Consider the following 26,174-nt stretch of genomic DNA (forward strand, 5'->3'; position numbering starts at 1 on the left):
GTGGTCGATTTCGTCACCGAAGTTGCTGGGTTCGAGCCTCGGGTGTTTTTTTGTGAGAGCCTTCATAAATTTCATCCATTCCTCATCGTCGCGATTAGCCCAAACTGGAAGAAAAGCGACGTAAAATAACAGACATACCAATACAAAGAAGTAGTTTCCCTCGCTTTTCATTTGTTTTTTTCGTCGTATTCGAGTTAATTGTGGTATGAGATTGTGATTGTATTTGTCATGAATTATACATACTCCTGAGTACTGACATAATGGCTCTTCCTTAATTTTAATCTTGTGTAACATTATTCAATCTCGTAACGAGGTAGATCGGCTAATTTATGTTTCTTTCATACGTTGGCGTCAATTAAATAATTTGAAAGGAAAGTATATACAATTCATGCCTTTGGGATTCGAGCCTCGTTGTTACCTGTAGCACAGGTAAGCAAAAATCGGAGATTAGTACATAATCAGGACTTGATTAGTGCAGATATTAGTTGAATCTATTCTCTAGTTTTATTTTAAGGTCTTCATTCTGGAATATTTGAATTTCTCCCATTTAGAGCAACCCTCTTGGAGGGTTGGGAAGGGGGAATCTAAGAGGGTGGATATCCCAAGCAAAGGGAAGGGTAGTGAGAAGGGGAGACTTCGAGGGGTGGTTAGGTGAAGCCAGACGAGGGACAGGAGAGAAGTGGGGTTTGGCGATAGGGAAAAAAAGAAATACGGGAAACGGGAAGGGACGAACGGTGGGGGAGTGTAGGACAAGGGGGACAGGGAGGAGGGGGAATAAATGAAGGGTAGAAACTAAGGGAGAGGCAGGGAGATTGTAACAGGAACTGCCAGAAGAGGGGAAATCTTCAAGAAAGATGGGTAAGTTTCATTCTTACTCCTTGTTTGTGTTGTTAGTTATAGCTTGGATTTACTTATTTGAGACCATATAAACGGCTTCAAGTATTACTGCTGTGTCAAAATCAGTGACGTTGCTATCGTGGTACAATACTCCCCACACCCTGGTATGTTTTTGTTTTTTTCATCAAGTCGGCTGCTTTATGGTCCATTAACGAATAATAGTTAAGTTGTTCGTCTTTCACGAATGTTTTACCTGTAGCGGAACGTAGAAAAAATTGAAGCGGGGAGATTTGATTGATGTGGTTTATTTTTGTTCGCTTTTCTAATACTTTTGGCTAATCGCGAAGATGAGGGTGAGTCCTATGATGAAATTGATGAAGGAACAGTCACACAGAACACTCATGCCCAGGTGTGTATTCGAACCCGGGACTCCTGGTGTCATAGCACGCTGTGATAACCACTTCGCAACGGAGGCCTGAACTGAAGCGGGGAGAAGGTATAAAGGACCCCGCACACAGAGACGCGGGGAAACACGGAAAAATCCGGCAACAGAACTCCTGTCGTCAGCTTCTATTGAAATCAAGTGGTGTGACGCCCACTATAGGGAAAGCGCGAAACGGAAGCCGGAATTTCCGTGCCAGAAGTCTGCAGGTTATCGCCCACTGAGGCGCCGGAAGCGGGCCTGTTGAGTTCTGTTGCCGCGTTTCCGGCGTCTCAGTGTGCGACAAGCTTAAGAAGAGAAAAAACATGGTCGTGTATGTGTAGGTAAGGAAGACTGGTCGGTCAGTTTCCATTCGCCCAAATTACTACATTTTTAATAGTTTTTATTGACGAAAAGGTTCCATTTGTATTTTTTTTGTTTCTTGTCTTTCTGCTTGTTTTGGCTAACCGCGACCGGATAATCGATAATGGATCAAATTGATAAAGCGAGCCGGGATAATATTATTCTCTCATAAATTAACCCATAATGTGTTAATGAAGGATTAATTAGTGGCGTGCCCGGAATTTTCGAAAAGGGAAGGGTGATATCTTCTCTTTTATTGTTTTGTCATATTTTGCAACATTTGGCGTTATTATTTTTTTTAGTGACGATATGACCCCTACCACCCCCATCTGCCAATAACCCTCCACGTTCCCCCTAATCGTCGCCACTGGTTTTGCTTATTTGTGTTCTATGATGGAATTAGGAATTTAGTTAATCTTCACACACCCACTGCCTCGAACCTCTTAGAACCGGCTAACGAACCCTTTGCTCAAGCTTTTCGCAACTCGACCAAAGGGCAGGAGGTCCCTTTTAGCATCGTAGCTGCCGATACAAGTATAGACTTTTGGGATTAGGCTAAGCCTTCTTATCGTTGCATTTGATGAAAAGCTGATGTGGCTACTACATCAGCAAAAGCTCAGATGTGAACTTTAACTTTGGTAAGGTGAAGCTCGAGTTTTTATCAGACATTGCTGGGGAAGCAGACAAACAACAGACTTCGAGCCAAACTCGTAATCAATATATGATCATCAACCCATTACTCAAAGTGCTTATTTTACATGCGTTTTACGTTGTTTGGTCATAATGTTTTGAGCCCAAAACAGGACCCTGCCCCCTTTACTTAGCCAAAAATGTCCAGCTTAGATTTTTAGTTTTTTTTACTGAGGCGTCGGATCTTGCATTCTAGTCAAGATGAGGGCAGAATTTTCGTTCTTCCGTTCTGTAAGCTCAGTCACTTCTGACCTTTCCGATGGCGCAGTGGTAACGCTGTGGCCTTGTAATTAAGGAATCCCGAGTTCGATCTCTGGTGGAGTCACATTGCACAGTGGTTCGGATTCCACTTTTAAACTGTAGGCCCAGTCCCGATTAGTCTATCTGAGCATAAAGTGGGCGTAAACAGACTTTTTATGAATAGCGTCTCCTGCATCCACAACGAATATAATCGTGTCTCACTTGTCGCACGATACTCAACCAACGCCACGCCCTTCGACTTGTGACGTCACAAATATTGCAGTCTGTTAATGCTAAGAGCCTTAAACCTATCATGCCTAAGTTAAGAAGGAATGCATTTGACACTGACGTGAGAACATGAAGCGCTGAACTTGACCAAGAAAGTTGATTGAGTATTTTTTTACTATTTGCTTTATTTTACTTCGCTTTTTGTGCCATTTTTGGCTAATTTACGAAGATGGAGATGAGTGATGACATGATGAAATTGATGAATGGACACTCACAAACATCCATGCCCAGGCCAGGGTTCGAACCCGGGACCCCTAGCGTCGTAGCGCGATGTGCTAACCACTCCGCCACGGGGGCCGGCTCGTGCGATCAGTTAAACCCAATATAAGCTTCTATAGGGTCGTGTTGTTGTCCTCGGAGACAGTATAGTTTTAGCTGTTGGTAAGGAGTCTATGACAGTATTGGGTTTAGAAATTGAGTGAAGATTTTATAACGATATTTTATTTATTTTCTTATTAGGAAACTGTTCTCAATTTTGTATGTCCCCGTATTGTGTGACGGGCACGCATAGTCTATGTTCTGACGGGTCCCAATTTCTTCCTGTTTCTGTGTGGCATTCGTGTCACTTTCTTTCAATCTTTCTTCCTCCTTCTGAGTATATCTGTTTTTCTTTTCCTCTATCTCTGTTTACTTCTATCTCAGGGATATGTATATATATATATCCTTGCTCTACTCCACTAGTGTACACTTGATTTTTTTCTGAGAGGAATGGAATTGTTTGGTTTGAATTGGTGTTTTAAGTCCACTTTGTGCACAGTAAAGCTAATCGGGACTGCCACTTTGTGCACAGTAAAGCTAATCGGGACTGGACCTACAGTTTAAAGTGGAATCCGAACCACTATGTGCTTCCACCGGGTATCGAACCCGGGACCCCTTGATTACAAGGCGACGACGCTACCATTGCGTCATGGGGAGGCCCTGAATGGAATTGTAAACGTGGATATTATGTAGTTGCGTTCTTGGGGGTTGGAATATGCAATAAAACATTTCGTAATTGCCATTTTTAACCTTCATTTTGAAAGTTGTTCAAAGTCAAAAATGGTAGTTTTCATTTGCTACTTTGGGTTTTCCCCGAGTTCGTTAGTATTTTTATTTGAAAATTTTGATTTTTCTCGAAAATTCGGGAGAGGTTGTAGCCCCATCAGTCCTCCCCTCTGCGTATGCCAGTGCTCCACTGTAAATTACTCTAAAACATTATCACGTGTGGAATGGAGGGTAGGAAAGGCGCCCACGAAGCTTACTGGCAACGAATGATGAATTGAATTCTCTCGAGATGTCGACCAGGTCAATCCCAAGCTTTCGAGTGGTAACGTCACTTTCATCATCAGAACTTCTACCTCGAAGATGAGAGTGACGTGAGAATTGACTTGGTCGATAGCCCGAGAGAATTTATTCATCATGTTTTCAAGTTAATTTCAATTTCGTGATTTAACTAACTCTCTAGCCTTCTTAAACTCGAAGGTTAATGACTGCAGCAACACAAGTCTTCCATCTGTCCCTGTCCTGGGCCAGATCGATCCAATCTTTTCCATCCTTACCGATTTCCTTTAGGTCCATCTCAAGCTTATCCCTTCATCTTCGTCTCTTACCATCAGGTTTCCCAACAAGAATCCTGTAAACTCTTCTTTCCTCTCCCATTCGTGCCACATGGCCTGCCCACCTAAGTCTTCTTGATTTAATTAATTGTAAAATAATAATAATTACAATAATGAAAGTGAAATATAAGTTACTATGACTGAAGGGCAATATATGAAATCTTATTATGCCACCCCCCCCCCTGAGAAAAAAAATGCGGGCGACCTTGGAGGGTAGGCTGATATTATTATACCCAACCCACCTCCGTTTGTTTGTTTGTGTTTTAAGTCTACTTTTATGCACAGATAGGCTAATCGGGACTGGATCTACAGTTTAAAGTGGGATCCGAACCACTGAGCAATGTACATCCCAGAGAATACATTGTTTAGGTTCTCATAAGTTGTAGTTTGGAAAACGTGCTATGAATTATCACTGGCATTGCAAGAAGAAGGACTAAAGGGGTGATTATGGGTGGTGGGAGAGATAATCCCTAACATCTACCAATTAATTATCACTTTGGTTCATAAATTAAGATATTTCCAACCAGCTGTAAGAATGTACATCACTTGTCACTTGTATTTAACTAAGAACCACGCCATCTGTCTCCAGGTGCTATCAGCCTATCCTGTCACTACCCGAGATAAAGGGATGAGGTAAGCGACGCTTCTGCTGGATCTGTGTCAGAAATGGTTCACCCGCGCCACGTGTCTTACAATGGCCTTGGACGAAGGAAAGGACAGGTCGAAGTTGGATGAAGTGTCACCGAGGTCGCTTTAGCCGTAGGCGTTTGTAAACTGTCATTCTATTCTTTCTATAGGCAAACAAAAAAAAAAAGTGGTGGGAGAAGGAACTGTTCATTTGGTTAGAGCAATATCTGCAGTTGTGTTCAGCAGTTTCTGAGCGTGAAAGACATAAGAGCTTTCGTATTGTCAGTTTCCGGTAGAGGCAGTGGGTCATAACACGATATCACCATATTTCGATTATTACACCTTTACGATACCAATACTAGGGATTCAGCACTCAAATAATGTAATTTTCTGTCTATTCAACACTCATTTGCGACTGCGGTGTTGATATCGGTTTTGCCGTCCATGCTCTAACTATGATGACGTTGCATATAAAAATAGATATATGCACCGGCCTTGTTATAAGAAGGCATTGGTTAGATTCGCCTATTCAATACATTTAAGGCTGTAATGCTGATGCCGTATTGCGATCGATAATGACGATACATCTAAACAAAGACTATTTGCATAGGCCTTGTTGAGTGGCCGACTCATTATCTCGCCACCAAAAGTTGTGAGTTCGAGTCCTGCCATTGGCATGAACGTTGCTTTGTAAATGTGTCTTCATCAATATCTCCCAACCATTCGTCCTCATAGTCGCGATTTCCACAGAATAATAGAAAGGAAACAACATATGATATTTACATACCAAAGGTCGAAGGTAAAGGAAGCACGTCTTCAACACAATTCTTTTTTTTTTTAGAGAGAGAGAACTTTCTCATTTACTCCTTTATTAAAAACTACGTCACTCAGAAAGTAATCGGATTTTACTAAAACTTTAAATTATCCTGAAGGAACGAAATTTCGTCTCGTCAAGACTATGTGAAGAATGTTATTCATTCAAATTTTAATATTTACAAAATTCCAATTGCGGAGGTGCAGTTAGAAGTTGCAGATTCAAATCGGATATGATTAAATATGAACTGTTTCCAACATAACATGTTGATTTTTCTTTCTTTCTTTCGCAATGTGAGTATTGCATTCTGATTCAAAAAGTGTGGGTAACACCAAACGTTTCTCTTTTGGAAATGAAAGGGTTCATATAGTGAGACCGGAGCCTGAAAGAGGCAGTGTAGGGTTAGTGTACTAGGACTCTCATGCAAAATTCTTGCACCACAATTACCTCTTCTATGTGAAGGAAAATTATATATATATATATATATGTATATGTATGTATGTATATATGCCTTAATTATTTTATTTTATTTTCATGTAATATTCACACCCTTTCCATAGCTGAAGATTTACCATATCTGATTCTCTCCCTTGAAGACCAAAGTGAGGTGGGTACCAGTTTTTTTTTTTTTGCAGCATCCTAGAAACAGATTTTGGGGTCGAATCTGGTATATGTATATACTCTCTCTCTCTTAATTTCATAAATCACCCATCTCTATCGTCACAGCTGTCCTATTGGTCAATCATCTACTAGAGCTACGTCTGGGACGTTCGTTATGTGTGTGTGAGGAAGGATCTTGAATAATTTCCAAACCTGCCACATGCCATCTGCAGTCCCAGCAGCGCCGGGTTCGAATCATGGTGGCTTATCGTTTCATCTTCCTGAATAAGCCATTCCCAATTGCCTCGCGGTTAACCTTATCGTAGACAATGTAAAATAACCAAATCATCTGAATGGTTTTTGTCCCCACTTTTTTCCTTGAGGACACCCTTTCTAGTTTTTATGCTCCAATTTGCCTCTTATTGGTCGTCTCAGGTGTCAGATGTATTGCTTTCAGGGCTTCCGTAACTACTTTTTTATGTGCAGGTAGAAGGTATTCCAACTTTTTTATCCTCATCTATTTCCATTACTTACTCCACAATGCGGACCTCATTCCTGCGTATGACAGATCCATACATTCGTAGCGGTTGTCTTTGCAACCTTTTGGGTCTACGCATTGTTCTGAATGTGTCCAGTACATATTCATTTCTGACCTTATCGAATTTTGTCGCCCCTTCTGCCCGTTCGTGCCTTCCTCTGTCGCCAGTTTTTGTTCGTCAGCGTGCCTCTTTACCGGCACGACCCATGGTTGGATAGGTAGCGCTTTCATACGTGTTGCCTTTTCCTCTGACAGCAATTTTTTTTATTGAATACCTCTGATAACGATCTCCACTCTAGCTGAGCTGCCATGAATCTTAAATATATTTGAATCCACTTGAGCAACAATGGCATCTTCCAGGTTTCACATTGGTTGGCGTTTTTCTTGAAAATCTACATACCGAGCCGAACCCCATTACTCCAACTGTAGTTTTTGTCCATTGTCTGATATTAACGACAGGTTCTCACGGGAGATAATTTGAATCTCAACCACAAGATGGCATTACTTTTGCGAATGGCTCTGCACGTTGACTCGGCAGCCACGTGTATCAGTATTCAGTGTCATATTAACCAATTTATTACAAAACTAACACACAAGTAAATAATAGGGATGAGTGAAAAAAAGAATGAATTCAGACCCCTGACTGTCTCCGAAAGTTTTGTCTTTTTCGAGACTTCAAGTAAATGTGAAAATGTTGCCTGAATCAACAGTTATTCAAACGTGGTTCATTAACTTAATTGCAAAGTAAAACGGGCATCTGATGAGCTTACGTTTCGACACACGAAAGGAAATCGAGGTGGTTTTTAGAAATGTAATCGAGGCCAATACCGAGAACGAGAGATGAGGCAGGCATCCTTATTCGCAACACTTTGCTAGATCTCGTCTTGTATCATCTCACAATCTTCTTTCAGTCTTCACAGTCTTCTTTCACCTGCATCGTTACGCTGAAAGTTATTTCACACTACAATAATTCTTTCTTCGTTTTAATAACGGAAACACAGGTAAGGCATTTTGGGAGATAGTTTTCCCGTCATGTGTGTTACATTGGCACCCTAAACGGAAACCATTCGGCTTAACCCCTCTATAATGGTCTTGCTTCTTGATAGTTGGTTTAAGTGTTTTTTTCTTTCCACTTCTGGCAAATCGTGACGATGAGGATGAAAGGACGATCACAAACACATGATCAAGACACAGAACACGTACGTCACAGGCGCTTAGAGCCTCCTTTGCCTACAAGAACGCGGTTTCCTGTGTGCTAAGGGAGGCTCAGACATCAAGAAGTCATCCCCTTTTTCCTCGTGTAAAAAAATAATTACTACTCACGACTGTAGTGTCTTAGAAGGTATTCATTTTCATACTATTCTTATTGGTAGTTCACCGCATTTGTATTTTGAATGTCAGTATTTCTGAGGTACAACTGTCATAGTTCTGTACGCAACCAATTCTATTCCAGATAGAAAATCGAAAATTCGTCAATTATCGTTAGTCTCATTTCGAATCGTTTGTATGAAGGGTTTCAATGTCATTTCTTCAGTTGTTAACCTGAACAACCACGGGGAAAGGAAACAAATATGGTTTCCTGTTTATAACTGCTACCATTGTATTACATTCAATGTATATCTCCCATTTTTAGTGTTTGCAAATAAGCAAATCCGAAATCCTTTGCAACCACAGCCAGCAAAGTCACGATAACTGCAAAATAAAGTTCGCAAATTATAGTTTTGTTTAAATTTTACCAGGATCGCAAATCCAGCATGGAAGGGCCTGTCTGCAGCCACAGAGAGAACAGAAACCTTCGTTAACTTCTCTAAAACATGCATGGATTTCATCTTTACTTCCTCTGGTTAGCAGACTGTCTCATGTAGCATTCCAGAGGGGGGTATAGACTTTCAATGGGGGCTCGGCGTCGGGAGGACACTTTTAATACTGTTTGAATATAAATAAACAAAAATGATCAGTATACATCTCTTGGTATTATTACAATAATTACGGTAAATCAAGAACACTTTGGGGTTAGTCGTGTAGCACTCATGGGAGAGAAAAGACAAGGTTACAGGATGGACAAGTTGATGGACAACGAGCAGCACCAAATGGAATGACAATATTGAAAAGGGTGTGAAGGAAGTTGGTAAAAATGGTCAAGATTGGATTGATCTTGTTCAGCCTAGGGGCAGATAGAAGGTTTGTGTGGCTACGGCAGTAAACTACAGGATTAGCTATTCATTATATACAAAGTGAGATAAATTTCGCTTTGCCCAAAAATGTACATTGCTCGTTTCTTTACTCAAAATCTTACATTACTAATTTCTTTACAAAGTTTGTTCAAAATGGTGACCCTGTTTCGTGATACACAATTCACATCGTTTAGACACTGATGTTGGAATATAAATGACGATCTTCATCGATCTCAAATCGTGTTTTCAAATTCCCTATCGTTTGACGTGACGGCTGTTGAACACCAGGAAATTTGTGATCAAAGTCTGCTATCACCAATGCTGTGTTTTTATTGCGTTTCCACCAATACTGTAGCACAAAAACACGATCTTTGGGTAATTTGCGCATTGCGAGAAACACGAGCAGACAAAATCAATCAAATATGAGAAATAATGTAAATTTGGGTATCACGGCGGGAGCCATATTGAATTTTGACCGCCATCTTAGTTTTTGCATCACCCATGACCCTGAAAACACATCATTTCATTACATTGACAGCCAAATGGTTACAGTTCTGAAGAAATCAACTCCGGATTTTTCCACTCATCTCCCCGTCTCTGTGTAGTATTAAGTAAATCACGTAGTAAATTTTTATGATGTAAGTGAAAAGCTGTTGTCTCCGTCGGTCAAAAGGGTTATAACAACGGTGATGCCCAAATGCTGCAGCCTTCTTTGGGTCGGCATTGGAACCTGCAAGATATCCCGAAAGGATCACCGAGGCTTAACTAATTGCAAGGTGGCAGATGTGTGGAACCAGGAACCTTCGTGTAGCGATTCTGTGACAAACGCTGTCAACACCTCAACCCTTTTTTTTACTCATCTTAACTAGCGCGATCGGATAAGGAAAGGTCTGCATTCCCGAAGCGCAAATGAACATGGGCCTCGCCACCAGCCAGTCAACCCCTTTGCAAGTATCTTCCAATTTGATGTCTTGCCTCGCCTCCCCCTCCCCCGTTTCAAGTTTTTCTTCACTTTTTGCGTCAGTTTTTTTCTGTCTCTCCCCTTTCCCTGAAGTCTTCCTCCCCGGGAACGAATTTCCTCCAGCACTCGTTGTATGACTCGTCTGGTGGCATCCACTATTGTCTTCATGCCGCTGTTTTTTTTCCTTCCCTCCCCCCCACCTCCTCTAGACGTCATTTTGCCCGCTTCCACCCGTAGCCTCCCATCCAGAACGCGTATATCCCCTGCTCGCCTTTCTTTTTCATTTCTTCCCGAATCTACCCCCTCCCCTTCCACCCCACCCCAATCCGCCCCCTTTTTTGCTTCATTTCCATTACGAATGGAAGCCCTGTTTTTTCTTTTACCCTGTTCCTTCGCTCTATCTCTTCTGTCCACACGGAACCGTAGTAGTGGACCGATCCGAGCCTCGCACAACCAGATCCACCCACCACCCCCTTCCTGACCCCCTCCCCTCCTCTCTCTCTCTCATACTCCTTTTCCATATTTGAGCTGAATAGATCGTCCTGCTCTGAGGCAGAGGGGTTGCGCTGGGGGGAGAGAATAGCGGGGATGGGGGGAGGGGATAAAAATCAATGCTGTAGGGCCCAAGCATGAGGACCGTGGGTGAGAGGAACGACTTGGTATCAGGGACATGTGAGTGGGTATGGGCATAGGAAGAGGCAGGCTGTGGCCGTTTACGTGTTCAAACTTATCCACTTTTCTTCGATTTGCATTTTCCCTTCATAATTTTGGCCCACCAGTGACTCCTTGCGGGTAATTGCTAAGTTGTATATGTGTTCGGTATTTCCTGCGTGTCGCTGCGAAAATTCCTAGACACTTCTGTGCAAAATTACTGCAAGGTGTTCTACTCTAGCTAATGCTCTTCGTTTTGCACTCCTACATCTGAAATTTCGTTTGAACGAACATAGAGTATAACTTGTCATTACGCCAGGCTGGGATTTGAGTTCTTTTATCTGTCAAAGTTAGTTAAGTCCACTTTTTATGCCCCGATAGTCTACTTGGGACTGGACCAACACTTCAAAGTGGAATCCAAACCACTACGCAATGTTCCTCCACCCGTGACCGAATCCGAAATCTCTTCATTCTCTGAATGCTAGTGACAATGGTTCTACATCAGCATGTAATGTTAATCGACATTATATACAGGGTTATTAAAAAAGAATGGTACAAAAGTAAAGTTCATTTATTTTTAAGTGAAAAGATAATTCTAGTGAGAATGAAGAAGACGAAGGTTGTAAATTTACCTGGGCAATTACAAATGTTGGATATGAGCACTCTGGGTAACACGGCAGATGTCAAAACGATAATCCATTTCTTGCCAGACGCGTTCCAACATATCCTCGGTCATCAGCTCCACTGCATGAGAGATGCGCTGCTATAAATTATCCAGGTCCTGTGGTAATGGAGGAACGTACACAGTGTCTTTTCTTGAATTTCGCACGAAAGTGTCTCTGAACTGTAACAACTGCCCCTGTTCGTGCAAATTCCATTACGCAATATGCTTGCACTTGCTCTATATTCGTTGTTGCCATTTTACCTATCAACAACAAGTAGCGCCTCTAGCCGATTTTACGTCAACTACAACCACAGGCTATAAATTTACAACCTTCCTTTCTTCTTTCCCACCACAATTGCTTTTGCATCTCTTTTCACTTAAAAATAGAGTAACCTTACTTTTGTACCATTCTTTTTTAATAACGCTGTATTGTCTAGTGCAGTGGTTCCCAAAGTGTGCATGTTCCAATATTTTCACTGAAATAACACTTACTTCTTAGTCTACGCATGGTTTTAGTACTTTTTTACTCATAAAATATTTCTGAATTTGAATAGGCCTACATTTTCTCCTCTCTCATCTCCTGGTGAACAAATTTCTTTTTGCCAGTGCAGGGAATGAAACCTACAACAGACCTCTGATTCTATACAAATCCCAACTACTCCACGACGGCGTTCTCCGGAATTCTGCACTAATTTTTGCTCCACTTGTGCTATTTTCTGAGGAGAGGGGACCATATTTGCTTAAATTCTACACTGGGATGACTTACAGGGGTTTGCGCCAATGCAATGACTACTTTATTTGTCCTTAGTTTCCAATGTTGTTCTTTGTGTAGCACTGTTACGTTGCTCAACTGAATTCTGTGAGATTCATTCCGCCTTTGCGCGTGTGCTGCTTGTGTTCATCTTTCCTCTTCTCCAAAGGACGCACAGACCTCCTCCGCATTCACATGGTATGCCGGGATCTCTTGATTACAAGTCAGAGAGTTACTACCCCATCGGAGAGGCCTTGTGCTTCTTTATTGTAAGGGTAAAAAAGTGTTTATGGATTTTCACACGTTTTAAATGACATATAAAGTAATGATGGTGTTATTTTCAAGAATAACATAGTTTGGTTCTGGCGTTATCATTTACAGCCATTTGGTAGATTATTTCTCTCATTGTCTCATGACTAGGGCTTGGAAGTTGAGGAAAAATCCTTTTTTTTTCCTAGTGTCCGAAGACGAGGCCCTTCATAATATATGTTCATTTTGGGTCATTGTAGGCCAGAAAAAGGTGGGTTTTATTTGTCCTTTTTTGCCCTTTTCGGCGTTTTTTGGCTTATTGGTCCTTTTTTAGCCTTTTTTAGGTCTTAACGGCTTTTTTTGCAACTTCACCTTCTTTCGACTGCGTTATTACTGCCCATTCTCAATTCGAATCATCATCAGTTCATCACCTCTTAAACATCCTTTCTGTAGTAAGGATATATATATATATATATATATATATATATATATATATATACACACACACATACACATTTAAGCCATCCCTGAAACGAGAGAAAAACATTTTTGGACGACTGAAGCAGGTACGGTACAAGGTCCTTTAAGCGTAACTTGTCTGGAAGATCGCAGTGGCAACTTTCTCTTGTTTTGAAGCTTTCAGCACGGTGTCTACGACCAGTGCCTGCAAAGATCTCAAGTCAGATAAGGAGGTGCCGCGCATATTCATTAAATATGTAATTAAAACTGAAGTTATTAATTAATTTGGATCATATTTATACGCCCTTTTCCGTTTTTAGGTCCTTTTTGACATTTTTAGGACTTTTTTTTTGGCGATTTATAAGTCTTCAACTTTCGAGCCCTACTCATGACTTTGAGTTGCCAGTCATTGCAACTCCATAAAATTGTCTCTGGACCAAGTGGTTTTCCATTGGATGGCGCATGGCTAGCGCAACGTGTCCCATCGTCGCTGTTGTTTAGCTTTCTAGACTAGAACACGCCACTTCTTTTCAAGTAGTTCCCACCGGGACAAACCCGGAACCCTTCGTAGTAAAGACTTGAGGGATAGTCGTTTGCTTACGCCGTAGCCCTCAGCCCTGTCTCGAGGGTGCAAATAAGGATTCTAAAATGTATTGATTAAGCTAAGCGATTTTAGTTCTTCTGGTGTAAGTAATCCCGATTGCATCATACTAATTTTAAACAGAGCACAGCAGCGAGTTCGATTAGTGGCATACCTTCAGAAATATGAGGAAAGTTGCGATTAGGTATAGTATCAGAACATCCTTCTAAAAAACGAGGCAAGAACGAGACGTCGAGAATTGATATCGAGAACGAGACTTCGGTATGATATTTGAAAAAAATACCTAAACCAAACTTACTTTACTATGCAAATTCTTCAGACATATAAAACGGATGTCTACTTGATTTTATACAGATATGTCATATATTTTGCTTATACTCGTAGTAAATATATTAAAAAAATAATTAAGTCGTTAGTGGTAATTGTGCATAGCGTCGGCAAAAAGGCATCAGATATAATAATATATTTTAAAATGTTTCTTGTCTTAATGACCTCTACACGCTGAACAAGTTTCTGCAGTGACACTCTGTATATGTCGTTGAATTTCATGACGAGACGAGATCAACTCGACATTTACAACTCGAGACGAAAGAGAGATCACTATACCCTGTGTCTACTACGTACAGGTTTTTAGAATATCAACCGTAGTAGTTGCGTGGTAAAAGTTGCGTGCTTGCGTCAAATACGAGATGACAAAGCCCGACGACAGCTTCATGTATCTAAATGATTCAGAAGACACGCAGGTGATGAAATACCGATGGATTCTCGCCGAAATAACAGGCCTTGTCATTCTTTTCTCCTATAGTTCGAACCCGGAAAATTGTATCATCTACGCAAGTCATCTTCAACTGAGAATGCTTAAAATGGAGAGCTGCATTGAGAATATATTCTAACAGCTGGCACGTAACCAGGATTTTTTTTTCCGGGGAGGATCGAACAACATTTAGAGAGAAGTATAACTTCACTACTGTAACAAGTCTTGGAATGTTGAACAAGAGGAAACTGTAGTTACACTTGGACTTTTGCCTGCTGGAAACAATATTTTCTTTTAGACAAGGAATATAGGCTACAGACGGACGAGTAAATAAATTATTAAGTTTGTGTTCAATGCTATGGAACAGTCATGCACAATATTGTACGTGGGTACAATGTATAATGTCTTTAAAGCAAGCAATTAGCCAACTCACTTAAAGTAATAAAACTTTTTAGGTGCGTGCTGTGAGTAGATGGGCGGCTGTCGTTAGTACGCCCCTGAAGAATGAGGAGTCCCAGACGAGTACAGGCATCCAGTACTCTTATTAAAGCTGGACTGGATGTTTGGCCTAATCCAGACGATTCCTCTCCTCTCGAAGAACCTCTTAATATTTCAAAATCTGAAAAATTACATATGCTTAGAATTCGGTCTAGTGCATTGACGTTAATCTTCGTGTGGTTTGCTTTGCTGTTGTCTAGATTAACTCAATAGTGGAACAGGTTTAACTGTCCACGAAAGTATAATTCAAACAACCGGATTGAGAGGAGAAGGGCGCTTTATCGTATCATAAGCCCGCATCACACGGAACTGGATTTCCAGTAGGTATGCCCTAGTTGGCGCTGGACTGGCTACCAATTTGCTAGTTTTCGCCTCATAAGATACTTATCAGCGTACTTGTCGATAGATTTTTGTTCCCGTACGATAGAAGTTGTAATGGCGGCCGCGTGAGATGTAAACAATGTATCACTTCACATTTTTAAAAGCCGATAACTATTTAACCGAGAGGAATAACGTTTCGTATAAAACGTTATTAGGTACAAAGCAATGGCGCTGCTTAAATACATACTTTACAACGTTTACTGTACACGTATGGAAGAATATTTTAGTTGTTTCAGTAAATACCGTGCACTCAGCATAGATGCTGTAACTCAACGCGCCTTCATGCTGTACACGTTATACATTGCTAGAGTAACACTCGGAAACCACAGACAAAAGCGCTCCTTTGCACACTCACAGATTATCCTCACATGGCGAAACTTTGCTCTGATTGGCTGTTCCACAGAATCCAGTCGAGGAAAGCAAGTAGCAATTAGAACATGTCCTATTCCTCCAAACCAGTCAAGCAGTCAGCCAGACGGCCATGATTGCTACCTAGAAAGTTAGTTCAGCGCCAACTAGGTCATTCCTACTAGAAATCCAGTTCCGTGTGATAGGGGCTTTACAGTTAGAGTTGGACGTTATTCACTTATTCACTTTACCTCATGGGAGACCGGAAGATTTTTCCAAAACAGTGGCACCGCTAAACAGAGGCTGCAATTGAACTTTTAACCTTCTTGAGGTGAAATCTGTATCGTTCTTATTTATGATTATCACTTCCTCATAGTAGCGGGGATTGGGTGCCAAAATCGGGGGTTTGGGATGGGGGGTAAGAACAGTTTATTTTCTCTTGCTAGACAATGCTTAGCATAAAGAGTGCATAGCGCGTTAGCAAAATGTGGAAAAGTGTGAGGGCAACTGCCCCCCACCCCCTCCTATTCACCTTCCTCATAATAACTACGCATCGTGCTGTGATTGAACCATGTGAAAACGAACATTTTCGACTGATGATCACTTTCCAGGGGTCTTCCCCCTGGTCCCCTTTTGGACGCCCTTGCATCCCCTTATCACAAGCCAGACTGGAGAGGTTACTTGTAATCAGTTTCAAAGTTGTCTGCGAGATATAGGGTCCGTGGCCTGTAGGCATGTTATCCTTATCACAATTCGAAGATTCAAACACTCGTGGAGGGCGAGCTGTAACATTTTTGTCGTAAGACCACGCTTTCTCACTTCTGTATGAACCTTTACTCATAAAGTATTGTCCAGTTTCGAATTTGATCCGTTTTGCGGTTGTTTCTTGTTCGCTTAATTCAGTTTGCGCTGATTCCTTTCGCTCTTATTCCGTTTCGTGCTCGTTGATTTCGCTTTTATTCTTTTCGTGCTAAATCCTCTCGCGCTCTTTCCATACCCCGTGTCCCTGTGTTGCGTTTCACGGTAGTTTCACCTTTCACCACCCCGCACTGATTCCAGTGATGTTCCAGGCCCAGAGGAAAATTTCCATGCAGGATGCCTAAAAATTCCCTTTCAGACCTTAAGATTCCCTGTTCCCTAACAACAAAATAGAAAATAAGTGGTCACTAATTGCAGGATGTATGCAGAAGTTTCTATCTAGGAGGGTGTTAGTACGTTTAGGCGGGTTGTAAAGGCAAATTTAACACATTACGCCTTTGTGAATGATTTCAAGGGGATGTTTCGCGATACAGTGCGTGTTAGCACTTATAGACATTTACAACAGCCGACCTCCGTTGCGTAATGGTTTTCACAGCGCGCTACGACGCCAGGGGTCCCGGATTAGAATCCCGATCTGGACATGAGTGTTCTTTGTGAGTGTCTGTTTATCAATTTCATCATATAACATTTCATCTTTATCTCCGCGGTTAGCCAAAAGTGGCAAAAAAGTGAAATAAAATAAACCAAAACAACATTTTTTTTTCGCCAGTCTTTATTGTCAATTAAACTTTTAACTAGAAAGTTATGACACTTTTTAGCTCAATTACGATCAGCTGAGTTCGAGTTGAAACAAAAGACTGTATTTCCAGTGGAAGCGGGGAAACAAGAGACAAGCAGGAGTTAGAAATAGCAGTTTTACATGTTTTCCCCTTTCCGGTAAATTTTGGCTCCAAAATTCGCCGTTCCTGGGAAAATTCCCTTCTGGGAACATCACCAGCTGACCCGCGCTACCAGAAACGCGTTCGGTTGTTTTCCGACTCGCAACTCGTAAACAATTTCACCGTTCGCCGATTTCCGAACGTTACCGAACTTGTTTTACTTATCGGAATCTGTCTTAGGAAAACTGATTTTTAAATGTTCGCAGCACGAACAGTTGTTTTGACAACGGCGAGACTCTGAAAGAAAGGGGAGGAATAGAAACGGGAAAAAAAAAGTGGCTTTAGAATTCTCCTTGCCTTATCTCGGATCCAAGCCGGCTACCCCACACACGGAAAGCAAATGGACATGACTTGGGTGTACTGGAAGATGAAGGGAAGCGAGAAATAAAGGAAGGGTGAAAGCCGGGAGGGGAGGAGGCTAGGGCAAGAGGATGGAGGTATTGATCGAAGTAGGGTGGGCTGATGTGGGTGTGAGTGGGACAACGTTGGGTGGAGGAGCCTTCGGACGGTTTGAGTGGGTGGGTGGGTGGGTGGAAAAGGGGGGGTGGGTGTTTTCAGCCTTGCCCGAGCCCAGCCCTGGAATCAATACCGGGGACCCGGGTGGAGATGAGGGGGTTCTTGACGTCAGCGCATATCGTAATCCTTATTGGCGCACGTCGCAGAGGTGACAGGTGTAGCAAGACAAAAACCATGTTTGTTCGAAATGTACTCGAGTGGAACCGTGGTGTGGGCATGCACGATCGTCCTCCTCTCTAATATTTACATCGGGCGGAACGGCACAGATGCCGAACCCGACTACGTCTTTTCCTTGGCTCGGCGATGTCCGGGCATGCGCGTCTTGCATTGTCTGAAGCAGGCGAAAGTTTCTTAAAATGGTCAGTTTAAATATTGACACGCGAGAGCGAAATATTTGCTACATGCCGGATTGCTTTAGCGGGGGACGCAGCTCGCACTGAGTAAATGTTCCCTGGAATTTTGAACTTGGTAATCTGACACGTTTGTCTAACTTCTCAGCCGTCGCGCATATTGAGGATCTTTTTTCAATGTTCACATTCGTTCTGATCACATTAGAAAGATTACTTACTGTACATTTTCCGAACACGTTCGGACATGCCAAATTTCTGAGTTTCAAGACGAGACGAGACGAGACTTGGAAGAGAGTTGTAAGTACTTGCCTCGTTCTCGTCTCCTAGCCGAGTAGCGGAGTAGTTAGCAGATCGTGCTACGATGCCAGGCATACCGGGTTCGAATACCGGCCTGGGCATGCGTGTTCTTTGCGAGTGTCCTTTCATCAATTTTACTCCTCCACATCTTCCTGGCATAAAAGTGAAGTAAAATAAACCAAATCGATCAATCAGTCGCGATAGCAAGTCTCGTCTCGAAATATATACCGTATAAACGTGTAAGGATCTTAATGCTTTTCTGTCTGACACCTCGTCGTGAGTGACGCTACGATCCCTAGAAAATAACAGTTTTAACGTGCATCACAATGCACAGGCTCACAACTGCTATTAATTCATTGACATTCTAATAATTACTATAAACACAATGTGACTTATTTTCAAATAATCTTGTAGGTATCTCGTTATCTGAAGATACCGCATGGCGAATTAAATATAGTGTAGATGCCTTTTTTTTTTCAAATATCATTCGAACGAGACAAAGAGACACGAACACTAATTCTCGGTCTCGTGTGGATTTTTCCAGATTTCTGTCTCGATTTTTACAAGGCTCTCAAGGCGAGGTTACTGAATGACGTAGAAAAACGTAGATGCTACTGATCTGATATCGAATACTTCTAAAACAAGGAACATGCAAAATATCACGAAATAGACCTATATTTTTCCTACTGTTCGAACTATAAAAGTACTGCAACCCAGAAATATCCAACACGAGAAGAAAAAAATATTCAAAAGGCTTACAGTTGTGCTCCAGAATATAAAATTGAAAAGTCTCCTGCGGGTTTTAAATGCCGAAGTGACCACCACATGCTTTACGTGTTCTCAACCGAACAATGCAGATAAAGAAAAAAAAGCTCACCGTTCATATTTAGAAGAGGTATTCACTTCAAATTCGCATCATATCCTGAACACCCTGCAACCCATCGAACTTTACTGTGCTGCTAGGCTGCGAACCTATAAGGGGCAAAAGGAATCCTGCAATTTTAACGTCATTTTCGTGTTTCTATACTTGGAACAGAGGTAGAAATCACATCCTTACAGTGAGACATTTTATTTGGTTATAAGTTAGCAATACTTTGCCTTTCTCCAATATTTTTTTTATAACTCAACTTAATTTCTTCCGTTACCGTCGGTAGAATCGCCAACTCTCCTGATAACCAAATCACGTAGTGCTTCCATCTGTTGGCAATCTATTGGACTATTTTCGAGAGGATTTTCCTTCATTCCAATCGCAAACCAAACGGGTTGCTTTCGCGACGGTCCACTTTACACACATAAACTATAATTCTTATGAAAATGTTATTGATCTACTTTTGAGCTATAAGTTGGAATAATGGTTAGGCATAATCTGCTTTATCTAAAGTGTTTCTAAGTTACGTCTTTCAGTGCAATAACGTTCAATGCTTTAAAAGTTAATGACTGATGGAAATACATGTATATTGAAAACAACATATCAATAATCTCTGTTATTATATATACCGATATAATTATATTGTGCGTAATATCAAAAATCAGAATTAATATTGGGAAACTCTTAAACGTACTCATTTTTCAATATGTGATTGTTATGTAAACTCACGGGGAACTCGTTTTTCGTATTTTTAGTTTCGTTATTTTGTATCGCTTTTCTTCTACTTTTGGCTGATCGCGACATGAGGATGAGTTATGATTAGATTAAATTGACGAGAGGGCACTCACGAAGAACACCCATAACAACGCCGGGACTCGAACCCGGAAACTTGTGGTGGCAAGATCGAGAGTCGGCCACGACCACCCTTCTTCGTGTAAACAATTAACGCTTATTCTCATGCAAGTAACGTATAGAATATTTCAAAGCTATGGTTGGTTTATGAAACGGAGAATGTGAAAAATGTTCTGAAAGACTGGAAATTTTTAGTTAACTTTACTTGAGTACGTTTAACAAGTGTTAAAAAATGTTGTACTATGTCGAAAGCATATGGGACAGAGGTGAAAGGCAGGTGTGCTATATGTTGCATAAGATATGAAAAATCTTAAAGAAAGACTTCACTACGCTTTGATTGTTGACTGAATGGCTTAAACTAAATTGGAATATTCTCCATGTGTACTGCATGTGGATATGGGCATCCCTGGTGGTTATCACATAGTTTGGTATTGCAGAAGGTGAATGAAACATAGAGACGCACCAGCAAAGGCATAACCACGCAGTTCAAGGCGTGTTGTCGTATTCCACCTTATAGTTCGCGCATGAATCGTTTCGTGTGTGTAAACAGTCTCAATGGAATTTCACCAGCGGAACACCGTTGAAAGCAAACAACTGTTAAACCCCTAATCAAAGTCGTCGTCAGGATTTAATCCCTTCACCCCAGGGGTTGGTAGGATTTCCTCTTTTTATCCAGAAAAAGAAAAAAAACAAGGCTTTTCGCTGATTTTTTTCAGAGAGGCAAACAAGATATTTTATCCCCAAAACTTCGCTATCTTCCTTCCTTACCTGCACCAATGAAATTGTCACTCCATTTGAGCAGGATTCCAACCCTGGGGTCGATGTCCGAACTGGAAAACCTGAAATGGGTATCCGAACTGAATCCCATATTCGATATCCAAACTGGAAAAACCTGGATACGATATCCGAATTGGAATCCTGAATTCGATATCCGAACTAGAAACCTGGATACAATATCCCAACCCAACCCAGATTCCTTTATCTGATGCCCGAATTTCGGTTCCTGGATGCGACGTCCAAATCTTGAATATCAGACATTTCAATCTTTATTATCCAAATTCATTAGAAATAGATCGGATTCGCCAATTTCCCGATTTCCGAAAAAGAAATGCATCACTTTTTTTCGTTTTTGGACAAAAAGAATGGCAAATGTATAGAACTAGGAAGTCCAGAACAAGAACGAACTTTCCCATTTCCACCTTTACGAAATTTATGGCCACATTACTACTGCTTATTAATATTGCTGAATCAGGCCTACCCAATGCCGTCACATTGTCATCAACAAGTTCCCGGCTCAATACCTGTTAGAGAAACATTGCACAGTGCTTCAAAGCCCACTATAAACTACAGTTGCGGTACCAATTAGCCTATCTCAGCATAAAGTGAACTTAAACAAACTACTTTTGCTGAAAAACGTTAATGTATTTTAAAAGAGCAAAGGGTATATTTCATATATACTCCCTTGTATCTTGCAGATACCTCAGCTCATTAAATTGCCAGGCCGAAAAGATTGACATGGAAGCATACTTGTGATTGGACAGAAGTGGAAAATATTGAATTCGATCCCATTGCTACGGAAGGTAAGGAATTCGGTGTAGTTTTAATGCATGGATCATTTTGTAACTCTGTGGATTCTTAACAGAAGCCTTGTGATCTACAAATGATAAAAATTTGGTCGATCAGTGCAATCAGCAGTAGATACAACACGGCTCATCCGTACGTACTTCAGTGGCATTTCATTCCATCAACTTGTATCTTGTTTTGGGTCGAAATCAGCACACGTGATGTGTCGATATGTCTTCACTAGTGCACACAAGATTTTTTCGTAGGTAGCTGCGTTTTTGCAATTGCCATTTTTAACCTTTGTTTTGAAAGTTGTTCAGGAACAAAAATTGTAATCAGGGTCAGTGGCGTGCCCAGGATTTTTGAAAGGAGGGGGTTAGGTATGCATTTTTTTTAGTAGTCAAACCTTATTTTGCCATCCTTTCCTGCATTTGATGTTATTTTTTTTAGGGATACTGGGCCAAATGGTGGGGTTATAACCCCAACCAACCCTCCCTTGAGCACGCCACTGATCAGGGTTATTTTAAAGATGTTTACATTTACAAATTTGGGTTTTCACGAGTTCTTCACTGCTTTCATGAAAATAATGATTTCTTCAAAATTTCGGAAGAGGCTGCAGCCCCCTCAGCTCCTCCTGTGTACGTCAGTGTAGTTAGTTTTACAGTCAAGTAAAAACTCACTCAATGGTCAGGGGAGATTGCTTTACATTCTTAAGTGTTTGATTTCTTTCTAATAATTCGTTGGGTTCTTCAAAATATCAGGAAACGGATTCTGTGGTACTAAAAAGAGGTATTTAGGACTTCATATACCCCATTTTGAAGCCAGGTAGGACTTTAAGTGCTTGTAACAAGTTAATGGGTATAATTATTAATTAATAATAATTTTATGAAATAACTAGTTTTAGATGCAATTTGTATACAAAAAAGACACTGTTTTCAGTGCAATGAATTCTATTCTTTGATTGTAAAAGAGAGATAGGCTACAACGTGTCCAATACAAAAACTTTTATCATATTTTGAAGCACTCCACAACCATAATATGCTTTTCAATGTTCTCTGTGGTGAATTTCTTCCGGTCGTAGTGGCGTAGTGGTAACGTCGCTGTAATTCTGGGTGTTGGGTTCGATACCTGGTCGAGACACACGAAGCAGACCCCACTTTAAACTGTAGATCCAGTCTCGACTAGCCTATCTGTGCATAATGTGGATTCAAAACAAAAGAAAAACTCAAATCGAAGGCAGGTTCGCAGTGATCTTCTGCCCTCAATGAACAGTCACTATAGTACTAGGGCAGTTGTAGTTTCCAGCGCGAACCCTCCCCTTTCACGTAGACTGTTGTGTCAATGGGGGAAATAGGCGACGTGTATGGTCCCTAAGAGTGTTGCCTTTCTTACTCGTCACAGCATGCACTCGAAACAGCCAATCAGACGAGCGTATTCTTCGGATCTTCCCGCGCTCTTACATTGTTGAAGGCAGGGAATAACACTGCCCATGCTTTGGAATGATTTTGTAGCTAGGAGTCCATCCCGAAACATGTCGGGAATGGGTTGTGTTTTTCCTCAGTTCATCATTCATCTTCATGGTTGCGACTCATCCCAGAGTCGTAAAATAAACAAAATTGACATTGGAAAGAAAACTAACTGCTGGACCCAAGGAGACATGGTAAACAACATGGAAATAAAAATAAGCTGAGGCTTACATTAAAATTGAGGGCAAGTTCTTTTATCATCATATTCTGGTGATCTTTAGTTTCTTGGAATTCAGGTTGGGCACAAAGTCGCTTTCCCCAATAAATGAAGAAATCAAATATTTGAGGAAAGCGACTTTGTGCCCACCCTGTATATGCCAGCGTCAATGGCGGAGTGGCTAGGTTTACTTGCTACCTTATCGCCTCATCATTCATCTTCATTTTCGCAATTACATGAAGGTACAAAAGGAACGTAACGAACAATAAAGTACTCAAACACATAAGTAATATGGGTCTGTACGCATGCATGTATACATATGCACACGCGCACATTTCTCAAGTAGGGTTACAACTGCTTAAAATACATTTTAAGTGCAATTATAAACAGAAAAATGATTCACAATAATTATAATCTTCAGTAAAATGACGTCCAAATGGGGGGGGGGCCTCACCTCCATACCCCCCCCCTTTCGGTGCACCTGGTTGCAAAATAGAAACACTATACATATAAATGATTACACAACAATAGTGTGTGGGGTAAGAATGGTGGTTGAATTACTTAGAGGGTTGAGAGCAACGGCTTTATGTAGATGGAGACAGTGATAAGAGAATAGACGTGCTTATCAAAATTCAAAGGCGCTACAGGTAAAGCCACATTGAAATCTCGACAACCAATAAGCACACACGTCTCCCCACCCACTCCGTAATTGGAATCGGACGTCTCCTAAGAGGGCGTTGGTCTGGAACAGGGAATAAGAATGAACGCTTGTGTGGGTGAGGGACACTTGCTGTTGCGTAAGGAAGATGCGGTGCAAAGGAAGAGCATTCCCCGCATCTTGAGTTCTTAGGGCAAAGCTTAAAGAGTCCGAAGCATAAGTACAGCCAGGATTCTCTCTGGGAGCCTTCGTGTGGCCAAATAATTCAATCTAAAATGTCGGAGTGTAAAGGGTTGCCTTTCGGAAGATACACAAAAAAGCAAACCTCTCCAGTGATGCAAGCGATGTTTCAGTGTAGTGCGTATAATATATGTACAATGGCATTTCGGGGAGGGGGGATAAAGGTTATATGGACGTGGGCGCCCGCTGGGGGGCAGAGGGGGCGAAAGAGTTAATGTAATACGAATGGTGAAATTGTAGAGATAATTTATAACAAAAAGTATTGTTTTCTATGACTTACAGGCCCTAAGTTATAGCAACTATTATAATTATTATTTGAATTAGTGTTACATTTAAGTTTACAGTCTATTTTACACGGATTATCTATCTATAAAAACAGCTCTTTGTACTACATGCAGTGGCGGCGATTAGGGCAGCAGTTGCCCTCCCCCCCAGTTTTCGCCACTTTTTGTCCCGCACTATCCTAAATCTTATCTACTGTCTTTGCCCCCCTAGTTTTGGCACCTTGCCCCCCCCCCCCCGGTTTTGGGACCCAATCACCGCCACTGACTACATGAATTAATGTTACGTATACACTTATGCAAATTGTATATAGATATACAGAATATGGAAATTACAAATGTATGTAATAAAAAACATTAGTAGTAGTAGTAATAGTAATGTAATAATAATAATAACAATAAAATAACACAATAACAGCAGTATTATTATTATTATTATTATTACTAATAATAATAATAAAAGTTTTTTAACTGCCCTCCTGAGAAAAAATTATGCTGGCGCCCTTGTATATGTATGGCCTCATTGATTTAGTTTACGCCGCTTTTCTTCTACTTTTGGCTAATCGTGACGACGGAGATGAATGATGGTGAGATGGATGAAGGGGCAGTCACAAACTTACAACACGAGCTTCACAGAGGATTATAGTGGCTGAGAGTCCAGAAGCCAGAGCCTCTTTAGCCTGCAGGGTGTACTACGTGGAAGAGAGGTTGCTATTTGGCTGCCGTCAGAAAGGGTCAACATTTACACCCGGCATAAAATAAGAACAAAGGATTTGTGAAAGTATTATAATAAAGTAACTTCTAAAAATCAGCCAGGTTCCTTCCGAAATTACCGGTAACGCTATTCACATTGTAGGAAACACTTTATATTACTTACGAACGTTGCGTTTGTTACTTGAAAACAATTCCAATGTGTGTGATACTCTAGGCTTCTGTAATGATTTTGGTTTAGTTTTTTTGCTTGGCTTTTCTGTCACTTTTGACTAATCGTGAAGATGAAGGGTCATCAGATGAATCGAGGGACAGTGCGGGGGGCGGAGACAAGTAAGCTTTTAGGGGGCCCTCAGCCATTCACTTAGTAGAGGGTTCGTATATGCGTATGCAAGAAACAAACTTAGTTACTCAGGGGTACAGGAACGAATACAATATATGCAGGTAAAAGAAAAGTTAAATTCCTCTGCACATAGCACCGTGCCAAGATGGCACCTTTAGGGAATGTGGAGGTAGAGCCCCACATATTTTCGATGTTGGCCATCTTGGAGGTGATGTGATTAGCACCACGCTGCGGCCGCCTTAACCTTTTGATTTGAGGCTGGGTTAACCCTAGAGCCGCTTTATGCGGGGACAAAGCCGGAAAAATTCCGAACTTAGATCACTCAACCCAGGTTTCTCGCGTGGCAGTCAGAATCAAATCAGGCTAGAATTTCACGAGAATGCAGGGGTGAAGATTTCTTCAACCTATCTTTAATCAGGAAGGAGTTATGACTGCATGATTGTAACAAATGTATCATTTTCCAGGTGTGAGTAAACAGTGTACTATATCACATAACCCCCTTCCAATTTAAAAAGTTTGAGTTGGGTGGGTGTGTGTGAGTGTAGGTAGAGAGGGTCTTTGGTAATATTTTGCGGGGGGCCCAAGACTTGTAGATCCGGCACTGATAGGAA

General features: G+C 41.2%; 1 protein-coding gene across 2 annotated transcripts in view; it reads left to right on the top strand.

Annotated features, from left to right (window-relative positions):
- chn (zinc finger transcriptional factor charlatan) overlaps positions 1-26,174 on the top strand; it is a 62,891-nt gene that overhangs the window by 742 nt on the left and 35,975 nt on the right. The window contains exon 2 of one of the 2 annotated variants that reach the window (XM_083138888.1): positions 21,560-21,664. The exons of the other annotated variant lie outside the window; for it this stretch is intronic. The gene's annotated coding sequence lies outside the window, so the exon portion shown is untranslated. The remainder of the gene's footprint in view (positions 1-21,559; positions 21,665-26,174) is intronic. 2 annotated transcript variants of the gene reach the window in all.

The sequence above is a fragment of the Lepisma saccharinum genome, chromosome 17, assembly GCF_977018435.1.
Source record: "Lepisma saccharinum chromosome 17, izLepSacc3.1, whole genome shotgun sequence".
NCBI lineage: Eukaryota > Metazoa > Arthropoda > Insecta > Zygentoma > Lepismatidae > Lepisma > Lepisma saccharinum.